Source organism: Panulirus ornatus, chromosome 37 (assembly GCF_036320965.1).
Source record: "Panulirus ornatus isolate Po-2019 chromosome 37, ASM3632096v1, whole genome shotgun sequence".
In the NCBI taxonomy this organism is placed as follows: Eukaryota; Metazoa; Arthropoda; class Malacostraca; order Decapoda; family Palinuridae; genus Panulirus; species Panulirus ornatus.
The window spans coordinates 10,102,233-10,116,812 of record NC_092260.1 but is presented as its reverse complement, the minus strand read 5'-3'; the positions used below and the strand labels follow the sequence as shown (position 1 = coordinate 10,116,812).

At 41.8% G+C, this 14,580-nt stretch overlaps 2 long non-coding RNA genes across 3 annotated transcripts; one reads left to right on the top strand and one right to left on the bottom strand.

The window, feature by feature from the left end:
• The first annotated feature begins 485 nt into the window (after positions 1 to 485).
• Positions 486 to 5,095, top strand: LOC139760705 (uncharacterized). Of its 2 annotated transcripts, none has more exons than XR_011715390.1 (7): positions 486 to 844; positions 1,079 to 1,242; positions 1,840 to 1,966; positions 3,259 to 3,403; positions 3,579 to 3,649; positions 4,118 to 4,330; positions 4,530 to 5,095. It is a non-coding gene; the product is annotated as an uncharacterized lncRNA (long non-coding RNA). The 2 variants fall into 2 exon arrangements; XR_011715389.1 differs by having other exon boundaries at positions 1,079 to 1,339.
• A 169-nt stretch (positions 5,096 to 5,264) lies between these two features.
• LOC139760704 (uncharacterized) lies at positions 5,265 to 13,346 on the bottom strand. The gene is made up of 3 exons (XR_011715388.1): positions 13,101 to 13,346; positions 10,522 to 10,728; positions 5,265 to 6,118 (listed from the first exon to the last, which is right to left on the bottom strand). It is a non-coding gene; the product is annotated as an uncharacterized lncRNA (long non-coding RNA).
• Positions 13,347 to 14,580: the final 1,234 nt, after the last annotated feature.

Sequence of the window (14,580 nt, the reverse complement as noted above, 5' to 3'; positions counted from 1 at the left end):
ACTGATCATCACCTCTTTCCTGTTATTTCTCCTTTTGACAAAAACTTTTTCTCCAACACTTCCAATCATCTATTTTCTTTACATGGGTAACACAGCTGCCCTTGTCTTCCCTGAGACTATTAACGTCACATCAGGTTTGCTATCCGACATGTCACCATCCCTGTTTCTTTTCCACCTTTCGCATTACTGATTCCCTCCCATTTAACATTTGTCGTTAACGTCAGGTACTTCAATTATCCTCTCGTTAAACGTCTTATGAATATCTATTCTACTCGTTCCCATGACATGCTAAGTTATCATTTGACCCATCCTGAAGACCGTCAAAGAATCTACTATGTTTCCTTATCCTTCTCTACTCTTTACTTTACGCATCTGTTGCAAAGTACCTTTTACACGTTCATTTACTCCCACGTCTTTCTTCTCCAAGAAAGGAATATTCCAACAGATATATGCATAACTGTTTTTTATTCTCTATTACGGAAAACTTATGTGTTCGACCTCTCAGTACTGACACAACGTTGAAACTCCTTCCTGCGGTGAGCGGAGGTGCTGGGCGGTAGGCGGCACAGCTACGCGATAAAGCCCCAAGACACGCGCATGACACGGGTTCTCCAGCGCAGATCAGTGTACCGCCTGACCTAATGCGTTGTCAACACGATTTTGATGGTCGGCGTACAAGGATTCGAGCCACCAACATGGTACCAGTATTGTTCATGGAGTGTGTAGATCTGCTGGATGTTAATTAATGTGGATGAAGATTGTGCTCTGGCCCAGGTGACCCTGACCATCCTCGTCTTCATCAGAGAGAGGAGGGAGTGCACACATGATCCTATGAAGCTTCCATGTAAATATTCTTGTAGCCTTCATCCACTGGAAAATATGACCACTGTAAGTAAGTTATAGATGATGACTATATCTATATCATGTTATAATCAACAGTTGTGGCAGCTCGCTAACAGACAGTTTAGTCGGCGTCAGGTTTCGTTAGTTTTCAGAGTCGATTGTGTTTTCTTAACTCAGACTCATTTGTAATGACTTATCACATCACTAACCCATAATACTCTATGTTCTTTCAAAGGTGATACTCAAATGTGAGGCAAATGGCGCACATGAAGAGAGTGAAGAAGTCCCGCTGACTCTGAAGGGTTATACAAGACTGGTCGACCTAAGAACACGGTTTACATAGTTGTATATCCTACTGAGGCGAAGCATCGCAGTCACTAATTAACTCTAAGATCAAGGGTGAGCGATACAAGCCATAGGACAGGAATGAAGGAGACTTACATCATCAACTTCAGGAATTCTTGAAATTCAAAGGATGGTGTCCTTGAAGACGAGGGTGAGAGCATGTAAAGGTCTCAGGAAAAGAGGAAATAACACGGGTGCTAAAAGGCTGATGAAAGTGAGTGAGCTCTATAGGGAGGCTTGTGCTAGGAGATATCGAGAGACATTAGATGAAGAACGGCATAAGGTGAGAGCAAACGAAACGCAGGAAACTGAAGGCATTTAGGGAAACAGTGCTTACATAAGAGGGAGAAATGCATGGCATGCTGAATGTGGGACACGGATATGTGAAAAGCAGTAGCGAGTGGTGGGACAAGGAAATTGAGGTGTTGAGAGAAGGGGGAAAGAATGCATGCAAACTTCAGAGGGAATCAGAAAAATGTTTTGGAAGTGTAGTGTGAGAGAAACAAAAGTAACAAAATGGGGACATCAGTCAGGGAAGCAAATCACGTGCAGGAGGGTGTGAGGCGTGCAAGGAATCGAGCCAGGTGGAGCAGTGTGGTTTAATATATATATACATAAATATTCATACTCTGTCGCCTTCTGCCTCTCCAGGAGCCACCCCGTCGGCGAGGTAGCACCAAGAAACAGCCACAGATCCCTGTCCACATCCAGGCCCCACAGGCGTTACGATGGTCTTCCCCGGATGTCGTTTCACATGCCCTGGTTCAGTCCATTAACGGTAAGTTGACCCCAGTATACCACGTCGTTCCACTTTATTTCGTGTATGCCTTTCACCCTCTAGCCTGTTCAAGCCCCGATCACTCAAAATCTTTTTCACTCCATCCTTCCATCTCCAATTTGGTCTCCAGGTTCTCCTTGTTCCTCCACTTCTAACACATATATCTTCTTTGTCAACTTTTCTTCACTCATTCTCTCCATATGTCCAGATCATTTCAATACACCCTCTTCTCTTTCTTAGTGACACTCTTTCCACAGATCTCTCTTACCCTTTCATTGCTAACTCGATCAAAGCACATAACACCACATATTGTCCTGAAACATTTTATTTCCAAGGCATCCACCCTCCATCACGCAAACCTATCTGCATCCCATGCTTCGCAACCATATAATACTGAAGGAACTACTATTCCTTCATACATACCCATTTTTGCTTTCCGAGATAACGTTCTCTTTTCACACATTCTTCATCGCTCCCAGAACCTTCGCCCCCTCCCCCACCCTGTGATTCACTTCCGCTTCCATGCTTTTATTCACATTTGCTCTTAACTTCCTCGTTTAACACACTCCTCAAAGCTTAGTCTCCAACTTCTGCAGTTTCTCACTCGAATCTACCACAAGTGCTGCATCACTTCCAAGGCCCTCTCATCCCTAACAGACTGCATACTTGCCCCTCTCTCCAAAACTCTTGTATTTACCTCCCTCACCACCTCATCCATAAACAAGTTAACAAACATGGTGACATCCCACAACCCCTGCTGCAGACCGACCTTCACTGGGAACCATTCACTCTCCTCTCTTCCCACTCAATCACACTTCTAACACACTTGATAAAAATCCCTCACTGCTTCTATCAGCTTTCTTCCCACATTATGTATTCTTAAGACCTTCCACAAAGCATCTCAGTCAACCCTATCGTGTGCCTTCTCCAGAACCCTAAATGCCATCTGTTTTTCTAAGTATTTCTCATACACATTCTTTAAAGCAAATACCTGAAAACACATCCTCTACCATTTCTGAAACCACACTGCTCCTCCCCGATCTGATGGTCTGTACGTGCAAATCACCCTCTCAATCAATACCCCTCCCATACAGTTTTCCATGTGTACTCTGTGGTTTGAACACTCACCTGTATCCCCTTTGCCTTTTACACAGTTGCACTATATATGCATTCCGCCAGTCCCCATGATCCAAACATACACTGAATAGCCTTTCCAACCAATCAACAACACAGTCACCCCCCTTTCTTAATACATTCAACAGCAATACCATTAACTCCAGCCGCATTTCCAGCTGTATTCAAGAACGTGGTAATGCGACACAGGTCGACACTGAGTGGCTGGCTGGGACGACAATGCGATGGATTTATTGGAACGTTGCAAAGGTGGCCTTCGCAAGGGAACCCTCTCGCGATGAGACTTTACGACGGACAATAATCGTAAGCAATTATATATTTCATCTCTTAAATGTTTCTTTATGCATTAAACACATTCGAAAATCTTATGCTGAAGCGATGTGAATTCGAATAAAAGCTACGAGAAAATATTTTATCGAGACCGGTGCGAGTCTTACCGCTACTTGAAAATGTTTTATGTTTTGCTCTCTGGTCCTAGATCCCTCCTGAAGACCCTCCAAGTTGCCTTCCCGCACCAGACCAAGAAATCACTGCTGCCATATTAATGAGGTACGTACTAGAAATTGTTCGTGTTTGTTTGAGTCTTAAGAGGATATTTCTAGGGTAAAAGGTAGTATTCACATAATAAATGTGTTTTATCCACAAGAATCAATTATAAAGCATAAAATGTTAAATAAGGTACGGGAAATGATATTCATATTCATTTCACACGGTTGCATCCTGAATTGGTGTTTATAATTGCCTTACCTTGCCTGTACGCAAGTGAAGGTAAAGATAAATGATTCAAAGTAAATTTTATGACTAAGTACATACATTTTATGAGTAATCTTTTCCCAAAGATCTTCACAATTCCTCCCACATGCTGCCTCATCTACCATCACCAGTACATATACCACCTACCACTAGCCCCCGCAAAATGTGGCTACGTTTTGTAGTTACTAAAAAACACCATTAAATAGCTTAAAAAATTTTTTGTACAGTGTGGTTTTAATGCTAAGGCTGTCTACAACTTTCCAGGATGGATCATTTTGACTATCTGCTTCATCTAGAACATAGAACGTCTACTAGAAATTGACAGAGTGAGCAGACATCATCCAGGAGACAGAATGAATCCATTCCAGGCTTACACTAACGACGAGTTCATTGTAAGGTATTGTCGTCTGTCCGAGGGATGTACCCAAGAACTTCTTGAAAGCATCAGTCATCGACCTCCAGCAACCAATAACAGAGGTGAGCATAGCAATTTTACCTCTGCCCACAACAGTGTAATATGCTGTTCAGTGAAGAATGCATTGCTGGATTAAAACAATGAGTATACTTACGAAAATGAACTCAGATGCTTAACATTCCATTTTAAATGTGGTTTGCATTTTTCTATAGTAATTAGTAATGTGTATAACATTACCGTTATTACTTTTCGTCTCCACAGGTTTCCCAACCCTACCACATCTACAGCTATGCTCACTGGAAACTTCCAGCTGAGCATGGCTGATTGTGCAGACATGTCTCAGACAAGTGTAAGTGTCAACAGAAGGGACGCCAAGATAGCAGCACTGGCTCCTTCTTGAAACATCAAGTTCCCTGGACCTGCCAGTGAGGGCTGCATAACGTCAGTTCGCCCTGATTACAAGAATGGCAGGTGCTGCTGGCTGCGTCTATGGGACCCCATACCAACAACCAAGCCCAGAGGTGCATATGCAGGGGTGTACCGGTGCCGCAAGGTTTTTTTTTTTTTTTTAGTATTATGGGTGTTTGTGACGCGGGACTGAAGGTTACAAATATCGTTGCAAGTCGGCCTGGGAGTGCACATGTTGCTAGGATTTACTATGAATCCTTGTGTGAAAGACAGCACTCAGGGATTCATAGGAGTTTTATGGGGGGGGACAGAGGGTAGCCTTGCAGGTTATACCTCTTAACACCATTTGGTATACCTCTGTCATACTTCATAGGAGATTTGCAATCCTCTCAATCTCTGTAAGGACCAACGTGCATGCAATGCCAAAATTCGTGACATGCAATTGTGCACAATGAAGCAATTGTTCACATTTACCAGATGACCAGCTTGAGCCTCTAGATTGTTGTAACTGCCATCATTTTCCACAATTTTTGTAGTCATTATTATGCTTTCAATTTAGATGTGTATATAAACAATATTTTGGTTATTTAAATTAATTTATTGGTGAGTTTTGACAGTGCCCATTTATATATATATATATATATGAAAATGGAAGTTTTTTTCTCATTGTAAATATTTATTTTCAAATCTAAATGAATATTTGAGGAATGACATTTCTTGAGATGTTTACAATAAGTATGCCGTTATGCTAATATTTTCTTATAGAATTATTTTTTTTCATAAATGTTGGTATAATAAAATCATCAGTTGCAGACTATTTATACCATTTTTAAACTACTTGTCTTCTGACTTTTCTTTCAATGATTCAGCAATATATTTGTATGCATCTGCCATTTATATGTAAGCTTCTCGACCATCATCCAAGAAAAAAGTAATTATCAGATTTCCCATATTTTTGGTCGAGCTTCCTATGGCAGCTGGTTAGAATGAGGTCCAATTTTGCCTGGTGTTCCTCGCCTCCTCTTCTTCGGGGCAAGCCACGCAATCATGACTATCTTTGTCCCTCTTGAATACTTCCTCTTGTAATATCCTCTTCTTTGCAATAGAGGGGTTAGTGGAAGGTATGCATGTAGGAGGGAGAACAGGTGGGGAATATGGGTATGGAAATATTACTTGATAAACCTGACGATGAAGCTGAAACTGTGTGTGGGATAAATAATGATGGTGCTGGAAGAACTATTGTAGAGGAATATGTAGGTGGCAATGTTAGTGAAGGTGTGGGTGTCATTGTTGAAGATGTTTGATGAGAATGGTATGGAAGCATGAGGTCATCTCTGGTCAATGGAAGAGGCAGTTGAGGAAGATGTTGGGTGTGGGACAAGCTGCTGGGACCAGGAAACTGATGTGGCGAGACGCTAGGAACGGGAGGCTGTTGGGGCGAGCTGCAGAAGAAAGAAAAGTTTTGATAACATGATTTTCGTTATTATTCAAGTTAATTAATTTTTCATAGCTATATTTCTACAATATGGATACTGTATAATTCATATATATATATATATATATATATATATATATATATATATATATATATATATATATATATATATATATGAGAATGGTATGGGGATAGGGGAGAAAGAATACTTCCCACGTATTCCCTGCGTGTCGTAGAAGGCGACTAAAAGGGAAGGGAGCGGGGGGCTGGAAATCCTCCCCTCTCGTTTTTTTTTTTCCAAAAGAAGGAACAGAGAGGTCCAGGTGAGGATATTCCCTCAAAGGCCCAGTCCTCTGTTCTTAACGCTACCTCGCTATTGCGGGAAATAGCGAATAGTATGAAAAAAAAAAAAAAAAAAAAAAAAAAAAATATATATATATATATATATATATATATATATATATATATATATATATATATATATATATATATATATATTTCTCCCCTACCCCGTGATATATATATATATATATATATATATATATATATATATATATATATATATATATATATATATATATATATATATATATATATCACGGGGTAGGGGAGAAAATACTTCCCAAGTATTCCCCGAGTGTCGTAGAAGGCGACTAAAGGGGACGGGAGCGGGAGCATAGAAACCTCCCCTTCTTGTATTTAACTTTCTAAAGGAGAAACAAAAGAAGAATCACGCGGGAAGTGCTCATCCTCCTCGAAGACTCAGACTGGGGTGTCTAAACGTGTGTGGATGTAACCAAGATGAAAAAAAGAAGAGATAGGTAGTATGTTTGAGGGAAGGAACCTGGATGTTTTGGCTCTGAGTGAAACGAAGCTCAAGGGTAAAAGGGAAGAATGGTTAGGGAATGTCTTGGGAGTAAAGTCAGGGGTTGGTGAGAGACTGATATGGGTAAAACTGAAATTGGATGGAGACAGATGGGTGATTATTGGTGCCTATGCACCCGGCCATAAGAAAGATCATGAGAGGCAACTGTTTTTGGAGTGGGGGGGGGGACGGTGGCGGCATAGAAACCCTTGTATTTAACTTTCTAAAGGAGAAACAAAAGAAGAATCATGCGGGAAGTGCTCATCCTCCTCGAAGGCTCAGACTGGGGTGTCTAAACGTGTGTGGATGTAACCAAGATGAAAAAAAGAAGAGATAGGTAGTATGTTTGAGGGAAGGAACCTGGATGTTTTGGCTCTGAGTGAAACGAAGCTCAAGGGTAAAGGGGAAGAATGGTTAGGGAATGTCTTGGGAGTAAAGTCAAGGGTTGGTGAGAGACTGATATGGGTAAAACTCAAAGTGGATAGAGAGAGATGGGTGATTATTGGTGCCTATGCACCCGGTCATAAGGAAGTGAGAGGTAAGTGTTTTTGGAGCAGCTGAGTGAGTGTGTTAGCAGCTTTGACGCACGAGACCGGGTTATAGTGAAGGGTGATTTGAATGCAAAGGTGAGTAATGTGGCAATTGAGGGAATAATTGGTGTACATGGGGTGTTGAGTGTTGTAAATGGTGAAGAGCTTGTAGATTTGCCTGCTGAAAAAGGACTAATGATTGGGAATACCTAGTTTAAAAAGACAGATATACATAAGTATACGTATGTAAGTAAGACAGATGGCCAGAGAGCGTTATTGGATTACGTGTTAATTGATAGGCGTGTGAAAGAGAGACTTTTGGATGTTAACGTGCTGAAAGGGGCAGCTGGGGGGTTTTCAGAAAAGAAGAGAGAATATTGGGGTGAAGAAAGTGGTGAGAGTAAGTGAACTTGGAAAGGAGACTTGTGTGACAAAGTACCAGAGATTGAGTGTAGAATGCCAAAGGTGAGAGCAACTGACGTAAGGGAGTAGGAGAGAAATGGGGTGTATTTAGGGAAGCAGTGATGGCTTGCGCAAAAGTTGCTTGTGTCATAAGAAAGGTGGGAGGGGGGGGGATGATTAGAAAAGGTAGTGAATGGTGAGATGAAGTAAGAAAGAGAAAAGAGAGGTGTTTGGAAGATTTTTGCAAGGAAGTAGTGCAAATGACTGGGAGATGTATAAAAGAAAAGTGTAAGAGGTGAAAAAGAGGGCAAATGAGAGTTGGGTTGAGAGAGTATCATTAAATTTTAGGGAGAATATAAAGATGTTTTGGAAGGAAGTAAATAAAGTTCGTAAGACAAGAGAACAAATGGGAACATCGGTGAAGGGGGCTAATGGGGAGGTAATAACAAGTAGTGGTGAAGTGGGAAGGTTTGTTGAACGTGTTTGATAACAGAGTGGCAGATATAGGGTGTTTTGGTCGAGGTGGTGTGCAAAGTGAGAGGGTCAGGAAAAATGGTTTAGTAAACAGAGAATAGGAAGTGAAAGCTTTGCGGAAGATGAAAGCCGGCAAGGCGGCGGGTTTGGATGGTATTGCAGTGGAATTTATTAAAGAAGGGGGTGACTGTGTTGTTGACTGGTTGAAGATATTCATTGTATGTATGGCTCATGGCGAAATGCCTGAGGATTGGCAGATGCATGCATAGTGCCATTGTACAAAGGCAAAGGCGATAAAGGTGAGTGTTCAAATTACAGAGGTATGAGTTTGTTGAGTATTCCTGGGAAATCATATGGGAAGGGTATTAATTTAGAGGGTAGAGGCATTAGAGCATCAGATTGGGGAAGAGCAGTGTGGTTTCATAAGTGGTAGAGGATGTGCGGATCAGGTGTTCGTTTTGAAGAATGTGTGTGAGAAATACTTAGAAAAACAGACGGATTTGTATGTAGCATTTTTGGATTTGGAGAAGGCATATGATAGAGTTAACAGAGATGCTTTGTGGATGGTGTTAAAAGTATATGGTATGGGAGGTAAGTTGCTAGAAGCAGTGAAAAGTTTTTACCAAGGATGAAAGGCATGTGTACGAGTAGGAAGAGAGGAAAGTGATTGGTTCCCAGTGAATGTCGGTTTGCGGCAGGGATGCGTGATGTCTCCATGGTTGTTCAATTTGTTTATGGATGGGGTGGTTAGGGAGGTGAATGCAAGAGTTTTGGATAGAGGGGCAAATAATAGTCTGTTGTGGATGAGAGGGCTTGGGAAGTGAGTCAGTTGTTGTTCGCTAATGATACATCGCTGGTGGCTGATTCGGGTGAGAAACTGCAGAAGTTGATGACTGAATTTGGTAAAGTGTGTGAAAGAAGAAAGCTGAGAGCAATTGTGAATAAGAGCAAGGTTATTAGGTTCAGTAGGGTTGAGGGACAAGTTAATTGGGAGGAAAGTTTGAATGGAGAAAAATGGAGGAAGTGAAGTGTTTAAGATGTCTGGGAGTGGACTTAGCAGCGGATGGAACCATGGAAGCGGAAATGAGTCACAGGATGGGGGAGGGGGCGCCGGTTCCGGGAGCATTGAAGAATGTGTGGAAGGCGAGAACGTTATCCCGGAGAGCAAAAATTGGTATGCTTGAAGGAATAGTGGTTCCAACAATGTTATATGGTTGCGAGGAATGGGCTATAGATAGGGTTGTGCGGAGGAGGGTGGACGAGTTGGAAAGGAAATGTTTGAGGACAATATGTGGTGTGAGGTGGTTTGATCAACTAAGTAATGAAAGGGTAAGAGAGAAGTGTGGTAATAAAAAGTGTGGTTGAGAGAGCAGAAGAGGGTGTATTGAAATGGTTTGGTCACGTGGAGAGAATGAGCGAGGAAAGATTGACAAAGAGGATATATACGTCAGAGGTGGAGGGAACGAGAAGCAGGAGACCAAATTGGCGGTGGAAAGATGGAGTGAAAAAGATTTTGAGTGATCGGGGCCTGAGCATACAGGAGGGTGAAAGGCGTGCAAGTAGTAGGGTGAATTGGAACGATGTGGTATACCAGGGTCGACGTGTTTTCAATGGATTGAACCAGGGCATGTGAAGCGTCTGGGGTAAACCATGGAAAGTTTTGTGGGGCCAGGATGTGGAAAGGGAGCTGTTTCGGTGCATTATACATGACAGCTAGAGACTGAGTGTGAACGAACGTGGCCTTTGTTGTCTTTTCCTAGCGCTACCTCGCGCGCGCGCGGGGGGAGGGGGGCGCTGTTTTATGTGTGGTGGGGTGGCGACGAGAATGGATGAAGGCAGCAAATATGAGTATGTACATGTGTATGTACGTATATGTCTGTGTATGTATAGGTATGTATACGTTGAAATGTATATGTATGTATGTATGCGTTGTAGGCGTTTATGTATATACATGGGTATGTGGGTGGGTTGGGCCATTCTTTCATCTGTTTCCTTACGGTACCTCGCTAACGCGGGAGACAGCGACTAAAAAATATATATATATATATATATATATATATATATATATATATATATATATATATATATATATATATATATATATAATGAAACATTGCACATCTTAAACAGTTAACTTACCAAGGGTGGCACTGGTCACTGGTTTGCCATCTTCATCAAGAGGGTGGAACATCAATGAATCCCATGGCACGTCATTCGTGGTCAGCTCCTGGCCTATCAGCATAGCAGCTGCAGACATCGCCTCCCACATTCTGGGGAGGCCTTGTTGGTCGCCCTCCACCAGTTGCTTTCATTTTCTTTTTGCATGAGGATTGCTCCTGTTTAACCCTGAAAATCAATCAAATAAGAACATTATTAACCATGAACACATGAATAAAACTTGTAAAGTATCTAAACTGAATCATATTGCTTTTCTGCCACTTTGGCCATATGTGAAATACCACTATAGGGTTTATGACTTCCTGATACCCTTACCTATTATTATTAACTCAACACATGAATGCTTCATCATTACAAGTATTTCAATCTCATACAGCTACCATAATCAAATGTTGTAATCATTTTTCATCCCTAAATAATTTTGTAAACTGCATGGGATTTCTACCTGATTAGGAAGTATAACTGTAATAGATTTCATCAGTTTAATAGTAAGCCAACACACAATATACATATACAGTGTATTTGTTGAACAGCACTTCCTCTTTAGTCAAAGAAAATAATCTAACACTCTAATACATTGTGATAAAAAGCCAACACACAGTGAATACATTGAACAGGACTTCTCTAGTCACGGAAAACACTTTAATATATTGTATTTCTGTAGTTTAGGAAGAAGGTAAAACTTCCTTCACCTCAACTAGATTGGATACTTAAATTATTAGGTTGTATCTAACTTGCATGTATTTTTACCCAGCCTTGCTACAAGACCTCACCTAACTTCAGTCATTCCTGTAAAATTTCACTTTCATATTGTGCTTGTTCATAAAGAACTTTCACATAGCCCTCCCCACTTGTGCTTGTTCATGAAGAACTTTCACATAGCCCTCCCCACTTGTGCTTGTTAATGAAGAATTTCCACATAGCCCTCCCCACTTGTGCTTGTTCATGAAGAACTTTCACATAGCCCTCCCCACTTGTGCTTGTTCATGAAGAATGTCCACATAGCCCTCCCCACTTGTGCTTGTTCATGAAGAATTTCCACATAGCCCTCCCCACTTGTCCTTGTTAATGAAGAATTTCCACATAGCCCTCCCTATTTGTGCTTGTTGATGAAGAATTTCCACATAGCCCTTCCTACTTGTGCTTGTTCATGAAAAACTTCCACATAGCCCTCCCCACTTGTGCTTGTTCATCAAGAACTTCCACATAGCCCTCCCCACTTGTGCTTATTCAAGAAGAATTTCCACATGGCGATCCCCACTTGTTCTTGTTCATGAAGAATTTCCACATAGCCCTCCCCACTTGTATTTGTTCATGAAGAATTTCCACATTGCACTCCCCACTTATGCTTGTTCATGAACTCCCACATAGCCCTTCTACTTGTGCCTGTTCATGAAGAATTTCCACATAGCCCTCCCAACTTGTGCTTGTTCATGAAGAATTTCCACATAGCCCTCCCTATTTGTGCTTGTTGATGAAGAATTTCCACATAGCCCTCCCACTTGTGATTGTTCATGAAGAATTTCCACATAGCCCTCCCAACTTGTGCTTGTTCATGAAGAATTTCCACATAGCCCTCCCTATTTGTGCTTGTTGATGAAGAATTTCCACACAGCCCTCCCCACTTGTTTTTGTTCATGAAGGACTTCCACATAGCCCTCCCCACCCGTGCTTGTTCATGAAGAATTTCCACATAGTCCTCCCCACTTGTATTTGTTCATGAAAAACTTCCACACAGCCCTCCCCACCTATGCTTGTTCATAAACAACTTCCGCATAGCCCTCCCTACTTGTGCTTGTTCATGTAGAACTTCCACATAGCCCTCCCCACCTGTGCTTGTTCATGAAGAATTTCCACATAGCCCTCCCCACTTGTGCTTGGTCATGAAGAACTCCCACATAGCCCTCCCCACTTGTGCTTGTTCATGAATAATTTCCACATAGCACTCCCCACTTATGCTTGTTCATGAACTCCCACATAGCCCTTCTACTTGTGCTTGTTCATGAAGAATTTCCACATAGCCCTCCCACTTGTGATTGTTCATGAAGAATTTCCACATAGCCCTCCCACTTGTGATTGTTCATGAAGAATTTCCACATAGCACTCCCCACTTATGCTTGTTCATGAACTCCCACATAGCCCTTCTACTTGTGCTTGTTCATGAAGAATTTCCACATAGCCCTCCCCACTTGTATTTGTTAACGAAGAATATCATACTTGTGCCTGTTCAAGAAGAACCTCCACATAGCCCTCCCCACTTGTGCTTATTCAGGAAGGATTTCCACATAACCCTCCCTACTTGTGCTTGTCCATGAAGAATTTCCACATAGCCCTTCCCACTTGTGCTTGTTCATGAAGAATTTCCACAAAGCCCTACTCATTTGTGCTTGTTCATGAAGAATTTCCACATAGCCCTCCCCACTTCAGGCAACTTTTCCATACATTTTCAATTAAATTAGTGTTTTCCAAGCTTGTCTTTGTTGATTTATTACCAATTTTAGAAAAAGAATACAACAATCTTTGATGCATGAATTGCTTACCTTCATTTTATGTGGTTCCAGGAGCGTTTCAGTTGGTGGACGGGCAGCACACGGCTCTTGTCCAGTGATCCTGGCGTTATACACATCAGCTATCTCCTCCCTTGTTGTCTTTGTTGTTGTTGTTGTTTGTCACTGAGTTCTGGCTCTTGCACTGAATGAAATGGTCCCTCTCCGCCACCAAGGCCACCAACACACGCTGCTGCTTGGTGAAAAGAGACACGACGCGTTCAGACTTCCTGTCCTCCATATTAGTTTACCTACAACTGCTGACTCGCGGCATACCAACCGCCAATCGAACGTGAGCAAACCACATGTTGGCAGCCCTGCCTTACTTTGTGAAGACCTTCGCCTACGAAGGTCGCACACTATTGTCACACAGTCCCCGTCGTGTTGTTTTTGAAAACGGGCCTTCATCTCACACCTCATTTCACCACCTCTTATCGCTTCACCAAACCACTCTCCTTGACTCTCTCACTTCGCATACCACCCGACTAAAACACCCTACGTCTGCCACTCTTATCATCATTTAACAATCCTTCAAAATACTCACTTCATCTCCTCACTCTACAACTAACAACTGCTATTACTTCCCTTTTTGTCTCATTTACCGATGTTCTAATTTGTTTCTCTTGTCTTCTGCATATTATTTACCTCCTTTGAAAATATCTTTTTATTTTCCCACAAGTTGAATTACTCTCTCACCCCAACTCCCATTTGCCCCTCTTTTCTAACCCTACACCTTCTCTTGATCTCCTGCCGCTTTTTCTTATACATCTCCCAATCATTTGCACTCCTTCCTTGTAAATTACGTCTGAAAGCCTCTCTTTTCTCTTTCACTAGAAACTTATCAATCCCACCACTCACTAACCTTTTGCCAACCTCTTACCTTTCGCATGCCACATGCATCTCTTGCACACGCCATCACTGCTTCCCTAAATACCTGTCATTCCTCACCTACTCCCATCACTTCATTTGCTCTCACCTCTTGCCACTCTACACTCAATCTCTCCTGGTATTTCTTCACACAAGTCTTTCCAAGTTTACTCTAACCACTCTCTCCTCGCCGACATTGTTTCCTCGTTTTCGAAAACCTCTACAAATCTTCACCCTCGCCTTCACAAGATAGTGATCAAGCATCCCACCAGCTTCCCCTCTCAGCACATTTACATCCAAATTTCTCACTTTTACACTCCTCTCTCAGCACATTTACATCCAAAAGTCTCTCTTTTACACGCCTCTCTCAGCACATTTACATCCAAAAGTGTCTCTTTTACACGCCTCTCTCAGCACATTTACATCCAAAAATCTCTCTTTTGCACGCCTCTCTCAGCACATTTATATCCAAAAGTCTCTCTTTTACACGCCCATCATTTAATGCGTAATCTAAAACTGCCCGTTGACCATCTCTCCTACACACATACGTATATTTGTGTATATTTCTATTTTTTTAAACCAGTTATTCCCTATCACCATCCTTTTA